This window comes from Protopterus annectens, chromosome 5.part0 (assembly GCF_019279795.1).
Source record: "Protopterus annectens isolate FY-2018-M chromosome 5.part0, PAN1.0, whole genome shotgun sequence".
In the NCBI taxonomy this organism is placed as follows: domain Eukaryota; kingdom Metazoa; phylum Chordata; order Ceratodontiformes; family Protopteridae; genus Protopterus; species Protopterus annectens.
In genome coordinates, this window is record NC_056735.1 from 23809249 (window position 1) to 23827999 (window position 18751).

An 18751-nucleotide genomic window follows, 5' to 3' on the forward strand; every position below is an offset into this window, starting at 1 on the left:
AGACATTACGGACCCCAAGGAATTCAAGTAAATACTGTGGATTACAGTGAAATCTGTAGCAAAACTGAAAAAAAAACATATAGCAATGCAGTTAGTATACTTCAACAAGCAGCAGTGATGTAAGCCATAAAATGAAGATGTGTTTGTGCATCCTAGAAGGAAACCAGCTAGAGTGAGAGCAAGGCTGTAACTAAACTGGCTGTCAGACCAGGAAATAATAGATTGATACCAGCCAGACAGAGAAATGGTGCAGACTGACTGTAACATTTGTGCCCCACACATGTCTGTGCAGACCCTGCAAGGAAACCCCTATTCCCCCTTGAAGTCAAAGTGTGTCTCAGTCTGGGTATACTTGCATTTGGGACATTCCAGCGACACATGAGGGATGCTGTGGGAGTATCATAGACAACTGCCAGTCATATCCTGGCCAAATACCTGGAAGCAATGTGCAGTAAGGTCGATGACTAAATACAATTTCCATCCACAGCTATGGAGAGGAGAACAGTAGTTCACAGGTTCTACAGCATGGCAAACTTCCCTCATGCATACACATCTGTATCAAGCTACCAGGACATCCAGAGGCAGACTAACACATAAATGTAAAGGGATGTCCATTGATCAACTGCCAGATTATGTGTGCAGCTGATGGTAGCATAACAAACATCATGGCAACACACCCTGGAAGTGTTCATGATGCTGCCATTTGGAGGGAAATTGGACTCAGGCCTGCATTCCAGTAAGGTGAAATTCCTGAGGGATTGCTTCTGGGTAAGTAAAGAAACACAGATAGGATCCCCTGTCAGCAACATCCAGTCTGAAAAAAAGTGGTTTTACTTCCCACAACAGATGATGGTGGTTATCCTTTTGAGCTGTGGCTAATGACCCCATACTGTGAACCATGCAACCCTGCACAAGAGGCCTACAATACAGCACACACAGCAACTAGAAACACCATAGAGTATGTGTGTTTAGTGTACTGAAAGCTTGGTTCAGATATCTTGATGCATCCATGGTGCACTGCAATACAAACCTGAGAAGGCAGCACAGATGATAACAGTGTGTGTGTGTGCCATGCTGCACAGCATGCTAACTCGAGCACATAGAAGTCTTCCAGCTACAGGTGTTGGTGAACTACCACAACAACAACCACAATTGTCTGAAGAAGACATCCCACCGGTATCGGAGGAGGAGCAGGAGGACATAAGGGACAGAGGTCACAGGTGTAAGCAATGTAGTATGTCTCCACAAGTGCAGGCCCAGGGAATATGACAGTGTCTGACCCAAACATTTGAGTCATGACAAGCCACAGGTACATGAGTACACAGACTGAACATTGATGTCTAGGTGCTGCCCCACAATGGCAACACACATTACATCTAATGACAGTAGATGTACACACTGAGCATCACACATAACATGAGCATAACATATTCCAACATGAACATATGCAAACGTGTCAAAAATAAAAACATCAATTCAGGGTACAACTGACACAGGTATTCATACACTCTCATCTGGTTTTATCAATGCAAGTTAAAGAATAAGAGGCACACATCAGTTCTACACTTATATATCTGTCTAATATCATAAGATGAAAAAAGAGAAATCACTCACAAAATCATGCAGACGGTTTTCTTTCAGAAACACATATCCAAGTACAGTGGTATTGAAATAATATGAGTCAGCTATGTGTGCTACACTGTTGGACACACTGTAACATAGTCTTGGTCGACTTTGCTGATGTCTCATGCCATGGTTCATCTTGCCATGACCATGTGTAGACACATCCTGCCCTGATTACTCCACAGTGGAGATGGATGGGGGTATGATACCATGTTCAGATGAAGGAGCATGACTAAAAACTGAAGGCCTTATGAATGGCAGACCTTGCAGATGTGCCAGCAGTTGACATTTATGCAGGTTGAATCATGGACAGGGATTTTTGATGGCCTATGGTGGTTCTACAGACAGGTGGCCTCAGCCTGCCTCTCACAGGTTGTAATCTGCTATGCACAGTCATGGAACACAAACTCATATTTGTAGTATGACACTTCTGCAGTACCATAGACATAAGGTTTTCCACTGACTGTACCACAGCTAGCAGACCCTCATTTGGACCAGCCAATGCAGCCATTTCCTTCATGCATGATATGGAGCTGGTGTGCCACGCAGTCTGTGGCATGGGTAAGTGCACAGATATCTGAACAATGTCATAGCTGTGCACATTCATTTGCCTGCAGCAGGAGACGGACACCATGTGAAACTTGGCCATGTCCAACATCTACTCAACTTACATGTATGGTGACACCCTGTGGTTGGTTGTTGTGTGGATCCTCCAGCTGCAGTGCTCCCAACTGTGGTGTGTTAGTCAGTGGCCTCACCTGGTTTAACAGCCACTGTGTCATCATCCCCTGAATGCAACGACAAGTGGACCTCCATTTATCAACCCCACCAAGGGACTCTCCAAACAAATCAATGTCCTCTGTGCCAGGAGCCATACTACCATGCTAAGACACATTATGAACAACATTGTTGTCACAGAATGGGCTGCTGGATGATAAAGACAGTTGATGTGTTACAAGATACAAAGACACAGATCAGGACAATGTGCCTACAACACATGATGAATATAAAACACAACTGGCATACAGTTGTGTTTTATATTTATCACATGACAGTGGCATAGGTGCTGACTTGTTGGAACATGGGCTAAATTCTTGGCTAGGCTTGTAAGGGCCTTAGGCCTAATAGCCTAGTTACTTTCTATGATCCTATGATATATTGCAATAGAGTTTTACAAATATTACTGAATGCACTTGCAGTCTAATGTAAGTATGTTTCACGGAATTAACATAACAAAACTATATAATCTATTAACATGCCCAACATACAAGACATATGTGATGCATAAAAACATAAAAACACACCTACAAAGACTCATGGGATGTTGTTGTTGATCCACTGTGCTGAACTTCAACTAGTGTAGAAAAAAAAGACATTACAGATCACATCATTCATAATGCATACCAGGTGAACACAATTAAAAAATACTTTGGGCTCCTAAGAAAAGAGCTGGCTAACTTCACGGCATCCATGCAAATGGAGAATAGTTGCATGACCACTGAATCATACACCAATGCACTCTATGAACACGTACACAAATGCATGGATCTTGCCATATCCAGTAGAACCAAGACTCTCTCCACCAAAAAAGGAAGCCAATCTGGTGGTCCCCTACTATAAACAAACTCTACAACAGAAGGAGGAAACTGATGCGGAATAAGGTGAAGTCCCAAGACTGAAAAAACTCCCTTATCAGCCTCAACAAAAAGTTGAGATCCCTCATCAAATCCTCTAAAGCTAGCTATTAAAACAGAATTGCAGCAGATAGTAAAGACAACCACAAGGCCTTCTATAGTTATGTAAAGAACCTCCACGGCAATACCCAGATTTGCTCTGAGCTACTGCACAATGGTACCTCCTATACTGAACCAATATACTGGCCAACAGGTTCAGTGCCAACCCCCCCCAAAGGACCAATCACAATACCAGTAGATTTCCAGGCACCCAGTATTACTGCTGCACAGGTTAAAACAGCACTGTCCAAGGCCAAGAATATAGCTCCTGTGGGACCTGACAATATCCCTGGCTGTGTTCTACATGAACTACAGAGTGAACTGGCACCTCACCTGTGTGTCCTGTTCAATCACAGCCTCACCTCAGGCTTTGTCCCAACCAAATGGCACACTGCTATAGTCATCCCTCCCCACAAAGGAGGAGCGACTACAGACCCTGGGAACTATTGCTCCATTAGCCTGACAAGTCTGATATGCAAAGCTATGGAACACATCATCATGGACCTAATAAACAAGGATATAGCAAATCTCCAAACTCTGGATCCCACACAGCTTGGTTATGTGAAGGGTAGATCATGCCTGCTCAACTTGGTCGACTTCTTTGAGTCAGTCACCAGAGCTGTGGATGAAGGCAAGGTGCTTCATACAGCCTACCTTGACCTGGTCAAGGCCTTTGATACCATTCCTCACTCAGGAATCAAAACTCACTAAGCTAGGCATCAACCCGTATACCACTAGGTGGGTTGCAAAATGGCTCACAGAACCCACAGTGTGAAAGTAGCTGACTCCAACTCTGACTGCCAACCAGTCACAAGTGGAGTCCCACAGGGATTGGTCCTGGGTCCTCTCCTGTTTGGTATCTACTTCTCAGAAGTCCAGTCCAACACAAAGGGACTCTGGCTGACAAAGTTTGCAGACAATTGCAAGTTGGGAGCCATTATTAGCTCCCCAAGTGATGCTGACATCCTACAGAAAGGCCTTATTGAGACCAACAACTGGTGTCAGAACCATGACCTTAAGCTTAATGCCAAAAAATGTGTTGTCATCCCCTTTGGGAAAAACTTAGTTACCATGAACTACCGCATTGATGATAGTCCACTGAACACAGAAGGCGTTACAAGAGATCTGGGAACACAAGCTGACAGCAACTTCTCTTTTGACCACCACACTGCCACTGTGTCAGAAAGTCTATCTATGTGGTACATCTCATTACTAAAGGTTCTGCATCCAGGAAGAAAGAGGTCATTGTCTCCCACTACTCTTCCCTCATTAGACCAATCATCGAGTATAATGCCCCATTTGGCATGTACCTCATTAGACACCTGCAACAACTGGAGAGGCTGCAAAAGTACCTCACAAAGAGGATTCTAGGCTTTAAACTCTTGTCCTATATGGACAGACTCAAAAAACTCAAACTGTTCTCTGTCTCATATCACCTACTTAGAGGCGATCTCTGCTTGACTTATAAAGCAATGTCTGACCCAGCTCTGTTAGAAATGCTACATCTAAAGAAACCCCAATTCTTCACACCACATGCTCCAGAGACCACAACCTCATTACCACAATCAACAGAACATGCTGGAGGGAGAGGTTCATAAACCAGAGACTGCCCATGCTATGGAATAGACTTTGCATACATGTCAAGCAGAGCACCTCACTGGCCCTCTTCAAGAGAAATCTTGATGAGTGGATGGGAAATAGAAAATTCACCTCGGGGATCACTCCAGTGGCTCTACTCAACAGAGGCACTGAAAACTAAGGTCTAGTGGCATGATGCCAGGGTAATCCAATGGGCTAAGCTTGTAAAGGCTCAAGAGCCATTAGCCTAGTACACACCTATGAACCTAAATGTGAGACATGCACATACTAGTCATATATGCACTTGAGGACTCCTGTTGTATAGAGGTTGGGGTTTGTACTGTAGATCTTGCAGTGGGGAAGTATACAGAAAGGCAGCACAGTCATGTACTTATCAGAACTAACACTGACAACATCACATATACAGCACAGTAATATGGGCTGCATATGTTCATATAATGGATGTTGCAAGTTTTGACCAAAGGAGATACTGCCAGTACAGCTAGCTGGAATTTTGTAAATAGTTATATGTCATTTGTGACTATCAACATGATTTATATAAGATGCTTGTGTTACAAATGTATTAGAACTGTTTGTCATGTGTATATCAAACTGCTTTGTACAGAAGTGTGTGTTGAAAAGGTATTTGTAAAGTGCTTGTGTTTGGACTGTATCCACAGTGTGCCTACTACAGAGAACAGAAATGTACATGCACTATTGTAACTGTTTAAATATATATGTTTTAATAGAGGAAACTGAAGAGTTAACTTCACTCCAGCAAACTGTAGAAAATATCTGAAATTAAATCACTTTATAGGCTAGGCCATAAAGATGCTATCTCACAGGTTTCAAGGCAGCCAAAGATACAAAGTCTGTACTAGGAAGCTTTCTGTATTGTCTTTGGGGTGAACTAATCAGTACTCTGAAACCATGGAGAATGCAATTGCTTTATGACTTCCAGCACCTGCCAAAGACCTGAGCAAAAGACCTTGCATGTGTATTTTTACAGGGTCAATATTATATCATCAAACGCTTACAAAAGCGAATGATGAATAATCGAACCCATGTAAGCGAAAGCTTACAATCTCGAAAGCTCAGAACAAAATCGCTGTTCCAAAAAAAAAAGAAAAAAAAACTTGAAATAATACTTAAAATGGGAGGGCTGTGCCCCCCACACCCTCCAATGTGGGGGTTGTGCCCCCACACCCCCCACTTAAATATACCAAGTCTGAGATTGCACTACAGTGCCAAAAATGGCAAAGTAACGGAAGCAGCCAAGCAAATTCTTTCCCTGGGAAAGAATTCTCTTAAAAGCTGCTTTGCTATTTTGCCTTTTCATTGTTTTATGTTCGATCAAGACGCATTCAATATAATGCCTTCGGTCATCTAATAGGAACCCTTTTTACAGGTAGGTGCTAAGTCCTGCCAGCTTGAGAAGTCTCTTGTTGAGACAGAGCATTCTGTATTCTGTCTTGGACCTGACAACAAGTAACACTCACCACACCATCTGCCTTGCTTTATTAAGTAAGTTACTAGAGGGATAGTGCAATTCTCCTATATTCAGTCAGGAATATAGTGAAGCTTAGTCTGTATATTATTTTTCTTTATTTGTATGAAACTGTCCTTCATTGTTGTTTTAAATATGTTATGTGATTCTGAACTTTGATGTCACTGTGAATATTTATTTAGTATTGTCTTGCCCTTTTATTATTTGTTATTAAATATATTTAAACCTTTCATTGTGGCTGATCTTTGTAGAGATATTTAAGTTTTGAGAGTGCTTACATATTTATGTGGTGACACTGTGTGGGCCACTCCTAATAGCCTTGCTCTTGGTCAAACTACCATTTGTATTAATATTAATGTCACTCTTGGAAGATCCTTAAGGTAGCTGGCAGAGGTAACTACCTTGTAGTCTGGGAAGAAGAGGGTATAGCTAGTAAACTTGTGCCAGCTTTTCCCAGGTGTGTGTGTGTGTGTGTGCGTGTGTGTGTGTGTAAATCAAATCTCAAAGAGTGTGTGTGTCAGCTACTAGGGCAGGGATATGAAGCACCAGTTGTGGACAGAGAGAGTGTTGGAGGACTTGGCCTGGAACCCTGCCGAAGGACTCAACTCTATAGCTGTGCCAGTGGGGAGTCTTATTGGGGATCTGGAGAGAGAGAGAGAGAGAGAGAGAGAGAGAGAGAGAAAAGAAAGAGAGTAACCAGCCCCGGACCGACTGTGTTCCCTGTCTGCTCTTAAGGGAAATTGCACTTAATACAGAGAGCTGCATCTGGAAATACTGTGTGTGTGTGTGTGTGTGTGTGTGTGTGTGTGTGTGTGTGTGTGTGTGTGTGTGTGTATATACCTGTTATCATCCCAGTGAACTTCCTCCCACAGATGCCAGTGGTGAGGATTGAGGCTCCTTGATTGCTGGCCCAGAGATGGGATATCCACGTCACATATTGGTTGGCAGTGGGTCATCACACAAGTGTACACCAGAAAGACCTGTATTGACAATTATTGACAAAGATGTCAGTCATCATGTGTGCTAAATATTGTGGAAAGCTCTATCAATGTCAGTGTAACATAGCTGGTCTTTCTGCACTTGATAATGTGCGGCTTACCTCTCCAGTGGATGTATCTGTAGTGTTCAAGGTTATAGAAACAGTAATGTAACAGTAAACAGCAGTGCCATGAAATGAGGTTTCAGCACTAACAAGGTAGTGTGCAGAGCAGCAGTATACAGACACTCACCTGCCGTTCCCTGCTTTAGGCCCCAAGAAGATGGACCTGTGAATACTAGTGCAATAAGCATTACAACTGAATTTTGCACTGCTCTCTCTGTAACTCATATCTACTGATACATGTAATTATACTTAAATTCATCATCCTCCCTTTGTGTGGAAGCTTATTTATGGCTTAGCTCTGCTACTGTAAATCAAACACAGGAATACACAAATGTGCAGGCTGAAGTAATATGCAGTGAGTGTCAAAAACGTACCCCTGTAGTAAACATGGATGCATACATGTATACTCTGTTGCCCCCATTTCAATCCCCCCCAACAGGGATTCATTGTTTCCCTCTTGCTTTATGCAGTGCGGCCAAAAAAAGTGTGATATCGGGGTGGTTCAGTGGTGGTCTACCACAAGCGGCACCCCTTGACTTCTCATAATGTGTGACCCTGTTGGCTGCATAAAGAATCATGTCTGAACAATGACATTTACAGGTTTTGCGGGATCAGTTGTGGCCTCTAATGGCATTGATCTTGTTGGTGAGGTCTGTCCATATTTAATTTCTCCACACAGTATCCCCTCAATGGCTTAGGAAGCGCCTTTCATGTTGGCAGAAAGCATCAAGTATGATGTCATTTCCCTGAGAGGAGAGTTGTCACCCATTGGGTGGTCGGTCATCTGGAAAACATTGATATGCCCTTAAGACTCATGGATGAACACATTTATGCATTAGATTCAATGAACACCATAGGTAAAAATAAACACTATGCATTTCTGCTCAGTGCAACATCTGTATAGCTCTATCTGTGAGAAATATTAACATGACATGTGAAAAGTATCACCAACGACTTTATACAACATCTGTAAAGTCAAAATAACTTGTAACATCTGTACAGTTTGTGACTGGAATAAGAACCCTGACATTACATGTATATGTTGAATAGAGGAGCAAAGACAATATCATCATGTCACCACAGTCTGCTTGCATTTCATATTAAAATAATGAATCACTTAACAGTTACACAATTTACGGAAAGCTCCAGAATACCTCCAGATCCATAGGTAGTACAGATCCACAGTAAATTGACACAGTACTAATAGCACCATTGTTTCAAAGCATTATTGAAGAAATATTCATAACAGCAACAGAACATGGTATAACACTGTTTTAGGAGTCATGAGTTATGAAATATCCATAATATGAACAGCACATACTAAATACACATAATGTCATAATCCATAGGTTTTTATAATTTGATAACAGAGTGCAAGAAGTTACTAGTAAGAATCACAGATGATCCATAAATCCTCCTCCATATACTGTTATCATTTGCAATGGAAGTCTGTTTATGCAACTGCATATGGGACTGAACTAAACTATTTAGAAGAGCAATACATGTATGCATACATTTCCAGAAAACATGAGCCCAGGAACATTTAACAACTTATGTTAAACTTAACATTTTGATTAAATGTCACTTTGTGTGTACATTTTGAAATGGTTAACTTTAACAGACATACTAATTACCACTATAGAAATTCCACCAGTCATCAATGTGCTCACTTAGACTCATAGAATCAAAGTGCACCTTGTGTGAGCACATGATTAAGTACCATTTGTGCCATACATAATTAATGAGGTTCATTAAAATTCAAGCTTTTGGAATTCCATTTGTGCACTTATGCATAAAACGTTATGTGCCAAAATAACCAGGTGTTTTATGTGCTTTTAGTACATAACAATAAATATTGTTTTTTTGCCACAGTCTGCTGGTCTATTTTTTGCTTTGGATTACGTTTGGTTTGGGACCTTGCAGTTGCCGTACATGCAGAGCTTTTCTCATACTAAAATAACCAGGTGTACCATGTAAATAACCAATAGGTATTGATAAATACCATGTGTAACATGGGCCCGTTATCCTCCAATAATCTTAGAACATGACATTAGGGACACTTTCAAATACTGATATTGACAGATTTACTGATCAGACCATTGCTAACTGTGAACTGCATGGTACCTAAGTGAGCATTTCTCTGTTTTTCTGTTTTTGTTATTTGAAAGAACTGAAAATCATGATAGCAAGTTTGAGGAATGTGTAAAGTGTCTGTGCACCCAAGTGGACTGAGGAGAAGATAACCCAGATATTGATGGTCTATGCTGGAATGGAGCAGAGGATGAGAGCTGGGCCCAGGAATTTCAGTATGATCAATGTGTGGAACCAGATGAAGAGGGAGCATTGCTGGAGGACAAAGATTTACCGCTATGATGACCTGCATCGGAGGGACACAGCTGAGTTTCAAAGGAGGGTCGATGAGGTGTGGAGACAGCCTGTAGATACCTACAGTAAGTACCAATATTCTTCGTATTCATTAGCATTCCTACAGATTTTTCAGCTAATTATTTGACCTATACATATCATATACATTTTTATAAGCATGCTTTAGCTGCTGTGGGATTTAGCTTGTGGGGATAATTCAGTGGACTTTGTACTCACTGCTTTCTTGCCTATGGGTTTGATTCCCATGGTGTAATTGAATAATTAATTAATTAATAAACTGCACTAAGTACGTAGTTTCAGATAGCCACTGTCCTTATGCATCACTGACTCCTACAGAGCCTAGGCTGTGAATGACTGTGCATTCTGCAGTTTTCCATTATATTCTCACTATTTCACCTATATATAGATGCTTTTATAATGACACTTTTTTTGCTGTGTGAATTAGCTTGTGTTGATAATTCAGTGGACTTTGTACTTACTGCCATCTTGACTATGGGTTTAAATCCCACTTTGTAGTTTAATTTAATAAGTAAATAATAAACATAACTATGTCCTTTAAAGACATATATATGTTTTCCAGCATCTAACTACATAATTTCACATAGCCAATGTCCTCTTACATCACTGATGCCTACAGCATCTAGGCCACAGGTTGACTATACATTCTGTAGTTTTCCATTATAGTCCCACTGTATCACATATTGGACCATTACTAAGTGTAGACAAACACATATATGACTTAATTCTATCATTCTTCCTACACGAGTACACAGATCCATTTAATTAATGTAAAAATTAATGCCCGTGACATTGATTAAACATATTTTGTTACATATGTGTTGATAGCTATGTCTCTAATACAAACAGGTAACCTGTAAATGGCTCATCTCCCAGGCCCATGCTTACACTTATCAAGGGTATCAGAACTTGTCAGAGATTTGGGATGCATGGCTAGGCTTAAAAAGGCTTTTGCGTTCATTAGCCTAGTAAACACCTATGAACCTTGGAGCTGTTATGTCTTCACTATGAAAAGTGTAGTAATTGTATGCATTTCCCATATTCAGCCATTCATCACAGGATTTCTTATAAACCTGTGCAGTAACTGTTGCCTACAATGGAAGCCTAGTAGAATTTACTATTTCTGACACACAGGTTAGTTGGTCTGTAAAACAACTGGCCAGGATGTTTAAGTTTTGGCATGTTGTGGGTTCTAAACCACATAGGGGAAACATGTTACCTTGGTTAACTTAACCCATATCATTTTTTTAAAACACATTGCAATAGTTTATATTACTATTTATTTTGCATATTAATAACTCACTAATCTAGTTTTTCTATGAAAAACTCTGTAATCAATAATGGCCAAATAACATCAGTTTTTGAAAAATGGTGTTTGAAGAGCAGTACCTGTTTGTTTACACATAGCTTTGCTGAATGGTAGCTCAGCTGGCAAATATGCAAATTAGCATGTTTACATTTTGTGTGCTGTGTGTTCAAGTCTAGAAAAGGGTACATATATATCTTAAACAAACTGCTATATTGATTTCATATACCAATAGCATTCTTTTAACAAATCATTTTATGCATATTGAGATTTAATTTATAATTTGAGCATCGTCGCGAATAACTCAGTAATCCGATGAATTCTTACTGCTACATCTGTAATCCTTGACATTGTTAACATCAGCTATTCAACAACGGGGCCAGTACATCTTGTTAAATCCTGTTATATGTCTGAGGGATTTAATAAGTTAATATTTTATTTCTGTTTAAAATGCTGCAAAGCACTGTTTCTCAAGAACTACTGCAGTAAATAATACAATAGTGTAAGAGGGACTGTGATGGGTATACTAACAGTTGCAATGAAAGGCAGGGAAGAAGTATGTATTTAACTAGTGATGTGCAATTTCACAAGGATTATGGTCCTCACACATGCCTTTCTGTGTCCATAATGTTCAGCAACATGTATGGTACTTTTCACATAAACTTAGGGTTGCCACCTTTTCAAATGCTCAAAGTGGGAAATTTTTGGTACAAACGTCAGATTTTGCAGGTCGAAACATACCCACGGCCAGTACAAAGGACAGAACTTCACTTTTTTGCCTAAATAAAAGCTTATTCTTGTAGCATTTTAGTTGCTTATTCTGTTTCTTATAACATTTAGGTGTTTCAGATATAGAAAAAAAACTGTTTTCTGCAACTATTACATAAAATATAGGAAATAATTTTGTCCTAAAATCTCAGGACATTTGCCATTTTTACAATTTTTTTGCAGGACACAACTGCCCAAAGAGGGACTGTCCCTCGCAAAGTGGGACAGGTGGTAACCCTACGGATGTTACAAGTCACTGTCACACTGTATGAGGAATGGATTATCTCAATTACTGTTACTTTTTCAGAACACATTGCTGACATGAATGTAATTTGAAAACAGTTTAGCTACATAAGCAGCAAACGTTCATAGTGTGCAATTCTAAGCCAAGCGCATTCTAGTATACCATCCCCCATCAGGATGATGTCATCACATCAATCCTAAACCAAGATCATTCTTAGTATACCATCCCCCATCAGGATGATGTCATCACATTAACTCTTTTTCACTGCATGGAAAACATTCTTTGCAAGTTATGATGTGTTAGGTAGCCATAAAGGTCTCAAAGTTACAGTTTGGATGTAGGTTGTATTTGCAGGGTTGAATTTCAGATCCTCCAATCTATGCTTAAAGATGTTAACACCTAAATGTTACAACATTAAGTGAATATTTTGCTAAACTAAGGTTCTTCAGAATAACACTTTACCAAATGTGCTGTAATGTTTATCCTTGTTATTTGATTAATAATTTTTATTTTTTTTTAAATTTCACAAAACGAGGACTGCACTTGGAACAGGGTGATGTGAATCAGGCAGATGAACAGGCTTAAAGACCAGCAGAGGGAGAAAAGCATATTGAATATTTCATGTGTATTATGAACTGAGATGCATACTCCTCCACTTTTTTCAGGTCTGTATTTTTCAAAAGTACATGTTTATTGATTAGAATGCAGGACTACCCATCATGCATCAGTAAGAGAAGTGAAATATTTTTGATTGATTTATGAGCACCCCCTCCCCACACACACACACACACTTTTTTTTTATCAATACAGCCACAACATAGCTTGTTGTGTGTATCTGACACACAGGTTAGTTGGTGAATGTTTTACATACAAGTGTAGGTGTTATGATTATTGTTTATGATGTACTGTTTAGTATTTTTATGTGTCTGGCTGTGTTTCTGATGTCTGATCTGTTGTGCAAATCATGCCTATTCATGGTGTGAATGGGTGTCTGCAGTGACAGTGTTAGCAATGCTGTTTCCAGACTATATGGCATAGCATTCAGTTCAGCATTGGGACTGCACCTGCCTCACACACTGTGTGTGTTTGTAAAATTGCTGCTATAGCTTTGGTTGATTAACACTTGAGCAGGTACATATTTCATAGCAGCAGGTCATAGTGAGCACATCCTGTAGGTCAACATTGGTATTGTTTCTGTCTCCAGTCCCGTGGTTATTTTATTTAAAAGAAACACTGCTATAGTCTAGATTGACTGACACTTAAGCAGGTAACCATTGGATAGCAGCAGTTCATAATCAGGAAGCATGTTCCAAAATATTTAATTTGTAAGCCTTTTGATTCTTGATTGATTTGGAAGAGAATGCATACAGTTGCCACATGCAATATTACTATTTGCAGATTACATTCTGATATGTCTACAGTTGTTTTGATTGCACATATTACATTGCTTTTAGTGTTGTACTCATTATATTGATGTGTGTTCAGCCAAATATCATGCTGCCTGTGTCAGAAGGTTATGATATGTTGTGTCTGTTGTCCACAATAGTGTCCAATGTTTTTCTGCTCATTTATATAGTGGATGTTGTGTCATCTCATATACATCATTGAATGCAGACAGTAAAATATGTTTGACCATTCATACATTTTCACAATGTTAGTGATGTGTGTGTGTGTGTGTGTGTGTGTGTGTGTGTGTGTGTGTGTGCGTGCGTGTGTGCGTGCGTGCGTGTGTGCGTGTGTGCGTGTGTGTGTGTATGCATGTGCGTGTGTGTGCCTTTAAGCATATAGAATTGATAGGAAAGAATACTATTGTCCTTTTTAGGAGTATGACATATCGGGATATGGGTAACTCTGTCCATAATGGTTGTGTCTCATTCCCAGTGTAAATTGTCATCTTAACAATATTATGTTGTGCTCTGATTTTCATGGGAGTCTTCTGCATGATAGCAATTTTGTGTTCTTTTCTGTTGCGTTTTGCAATTAATCTTTACAGAGGATGGTTCCCGAGAACATTCACCACTCCAAAGATGACCATGTGCATGTGCAAGGATGGTGATGAAGATGACAAAGTGGAGGAGTGTTCATAGGTTCATACTAGGCTATCTGCCCGAGGGCATTTACAAGCATAGCCCATAGTTTTGTGGCTTACGCCACCCCTTTAGTTGACCTTCCCCTGCTCAAGACATCCTGCCTGCACCACAGAAGTGATGTTGCCATGGCCATGACAGAGGTGATTTTTGGGAGGAGATCAGGGAGGTCATTACTGATGTGTTCCAAACACAGATGAGGGACATGATGGGGATCTTCAATGAGATAGCATGAGCTATGCGGGATTCATTCAGGATGATAGCTTGTGAGATCATTCAGCAGTCTGATCCACATCAGCCTGGTCCCTGCAGTTACTAGGTATTGTTTTTGTGCTCCATTTCTGTTGTGCTGCTGCTGCTGCTAATGTGGTGATTAGCATTTAATTGGTTGGACTGTATATGCACGCTTGGCCATGAATACCATGTATCTTTCATGCTTATGTGTTATTCTCATGTGACATTTAGTTTGGTTTCAATATGTACATGACACATATTGATGCATTACACCACCCACACACATTCAACTGTCCATGAGTCAACCTGTTGATAGTGCTACAACAGTCAGCCTGAAAACATGTTTCGTACTGGGACAACTGACAGACAAAATATGTTGTACATAGTCCGGCTCTAACAGAGTTATATGCCTTGGATGTCTGTTTTGCCATATCAGGTATGTGCAACATAAAAACATGTCATTCCACATGATATTTGGTGACAGTTGTCATGATGTCCCACTATGATGTGATGTTGTGTCATAGTAAGGCAATACTGTTGCCATGTGGGATTATATGCAGGTATATCCTGCCTGTGTGCAGTCCTCCTTATCTGACTGCATCAAACAGCAAGGTAACATTACTCTGTACACAATATTACAGATTACACATTCCTTCACAGAACATTACAACACATTTGTTGTATCTAGCATTTCCTCAACCTGCTGACCCTTGGATCATCTGGGACAAGACTGTGGATCACCAAACAGGCTGTGGCCTGCTTCTCTTCTTGGGATTGGTACTAACATTTTGCTTGTGGTGAGAGAAGAAGCAAGGGAGTATTGTATCCCAACAGAGTGAAGCTGTGGTGAGACCAGCATTAGTAGTAGCCATTCATGTGACTCCCCTCTTTTCATCATTCTTGACAAGCTAATTCTTTATTTTTCAGTAAGTACTGCTTGATTTCTTTCTAACTTCAGAATATCTGCCTAAATACTTCATCCTTAAATTTTCAGGGTCTACGTATTAGTTTTCCCTCACGTGTTTTGCAGTACTCTGTACAGACTCAGACACACTGAGTGACATTTTTCCTGTAAAAGGAATATATAAGGAAACAGCTCTGGTACTTAGTAATAATAACCATCCCTTCTGGCATGTCAAAGGTCAGTTTCCTGTGCTTTCTCCTATTAACCTGGTGAACTTGGGCATTCTGAGGCAGTGTAGCAGCTGCCTCATGTACACAGACAACCCTCTCTTCTTAGCTCCCAGCATTCAGACTTGTGAAAGATGCACTTATATAACCAAATTGGAAGCCATGCACTCTCAAGCCAAGACTGGAATAGCTGGTCAAAAGGAGAAGGTCAACACCTACAACACAATACATGCAAATCATAGCCCTCCAAAACACACACCTTCACATAAAAACACAAACACAAACTCACCTTTGCAGAGGCTCTCAATATAATTCTATCCAAAACAGCAGATACATCCAAGGTAGAAAAGCACTCCACCACCACAACACAGCACAAACCACAGGACGCATATCTCATCTACACAGTGCACCCTTCAACCCAAGTCTCTAAGGCAAAACAGCTTGCCCAATACACTAATCATAGGTGACTCGATGGCAAGGCACACTGATGTCCCACACACTAGGTTGAATAAGGAGAAGGTAACAGTCAGCTGTCTATCAGGTGCTAAAATCCAACTTATGGACTCAGGTCACTCCAGAACAAGTACAAGTATGACTCTGTCACTGACCATGTGGGTGTGAATGACCTGAGATGCACCTCCCTGGACTACTTGAAAAGAGACATGGAGGAGCTCTTGGATTATGTGGTCCAGGCAGGTATGACCCTAGCCCTAAGCAGCATCCTACCGTCGCCCAGAATTATACTAGGGTACAAGCAAAAAATGACTGACTTCAACAATTGGCTATGTTTCTGGTGCCAATCTAAGGGGATCCAGTATCTGTCTGCTTGGGGTGACATGATTGACAGACCTCTATGCTTTGCCAGAGATGGCCTGCATCTGTCACCCCTGGGTTTCCAGATACTGGCTAAGGCTCTTGCCAACCCTATAGTGCCTTTTTTAGGTGATGTTTCAAAGACCAAATTACCACCGTAACAGCTATAAATAAATGCAATCTGAGGGTCATGCAGCTCAACACTAGAAGTCTAAATCACAAGATGCACTTGCTCGAAGCACACCTCAAAATGGGACAACATCAACATTTGTGCTGTAATGGAGACCTGGTTTAAAGCAGCAGAAAGCAGCCTTGTACTGCCAGGCTATAACTCATTACACACCTTTCTGTCCCAGAACATGGACTGAAGCTCCAAAGGTGGTGGTGTCTCCATATTCATAAAGGTTATGCACACCTCCAGACTAGTAGCCCAGCATAATGCATCTGAGATACTTCAGGTACAACTAACATTGGGTAAAATGGTGATTCAGGTTGTAGCCTGTTGTAGGTCCTCAACCATGTCCCAAGACTCTCACTCCATGTTCCTAAGCACTCTGGAAACTGTTATGGTCCAACCGAACACTCTAATACTAGGTGACGTCAATTACCCCTCTATCACCTGAGAAAACTACTCATGCACCAAACCCCTGCCCCAACTCTTCCTGGAATTCATCAATTCCAATGCCCTGGACCAGCTCATTCTTACCCCCACTAGATGAAGCAACATCCTTGACCTGGTTATTACTGACATTGGCAACCATTGCTCTACACTAATAGTCAATTCCTCAGACCAAAAACTAATCACCATGGAAATCTACATCTCACCCACACACCCCCGCAAAGGTAACCATCATGAAAAACTTATCCAATGCTGACTTTGAGCTCCTAAAAACAGAGATGGCTAACTTCATGGCACCCATGTCAATGGAAAATAGATGCATGACTGCCGAATCGTACATCAATGCACTGTATGAACACATATATAAATGCAATGGAACTAGCCATAACCAACAGAACCAAGATGCCCTCCTCCAAAAAAAGGAAGCCAATCTTGTGGTGCCCTGCCATTAAACTCTACAAAAGAAGGAAGAAACTGTTGCAGAAAAAGGTGAAGTCCCAAGACTGGAAAAACTCCCTTATTAACCTCAACAAAAAGTTGAGCTCCCTCATCAAAACAAAAGGCCATCTATGAAGGCAGAATTGCGGCAGACACTAAAAACAACCACAAAGCCTTCTATAGTTATATCAAGAATCTCCACGGCAATACCCACGTTTGCTCTGAGTTACTGCACATTGGTACCTCCTATACTGATCACAAAACTGGCCAGCACCTTGGTGAAACCAAAAAACTATTTTAATGTGGCAACTCCAAAAGCTATAGCTATAACAAAGCCAAACCAGTTTCGGCATTCATATGCCTTCCTCAGTGAACATAACACAAAAGTATTTCATCATTTAAATACACATCACATTTCAATTGGTAATTAATTGCTCATTAAGACCAGGTCTAAACAATCCCCCAAGTTTAATGATCCAATTACATTCTTTAGTATTTAAAACAGAGTGCCAACCCATTTTGCCCTGTCTGTTTCCCTTTATTATATCAATAATAATAAAAATCCAGCCACTGGGGATGTATAAGCCAGTGCATTTCTATGTGCTGGTCTCAAGCCCGGATAAATGGGGAGGGTTGCTTTGGGAAGGGCATCCACCGTAAAACATTTGCCAAATGAGATATGCAGAAAATAATACAGGTTTACATACTGGATCGGTCGAGGCTCGGGTTAACAACAACCACCACCAGTACTGTTAGCCAACAGGGTGCTGGTGGAAATTGGGCTACTGTTGGCTGAAGGAGGAGAAGGAGAAGAAGAGGGGGAAGGCATGCCCGAATGCAGGAAGAGAGGAGGAAGGTTAAGAGTGTGGTAGTGAGGGTAGGAACTTTGAATGTCCGCAGTATGACTGGTATAAGGAGAGAGATGACTGATATGATGGACAGAAGAAAGGTTGATATATTGTTTGCGCAAGAGACCAGGTGGAAGGGAAGTAAGGCCAGGTGTATTGGAGGTGGATTTAAATTGTTCTATCATTGTGTGGCTGGGAGGAGAAATGGGGTAAGGGTTATCCTGAAGGAACAGTATGCCAAGAGTGTTTGGGAGGTGAAAAGAGTGTCAGATAGAGTGATGTTTATGAAGCTGGAAATTGATGGTGTAATGATGAAT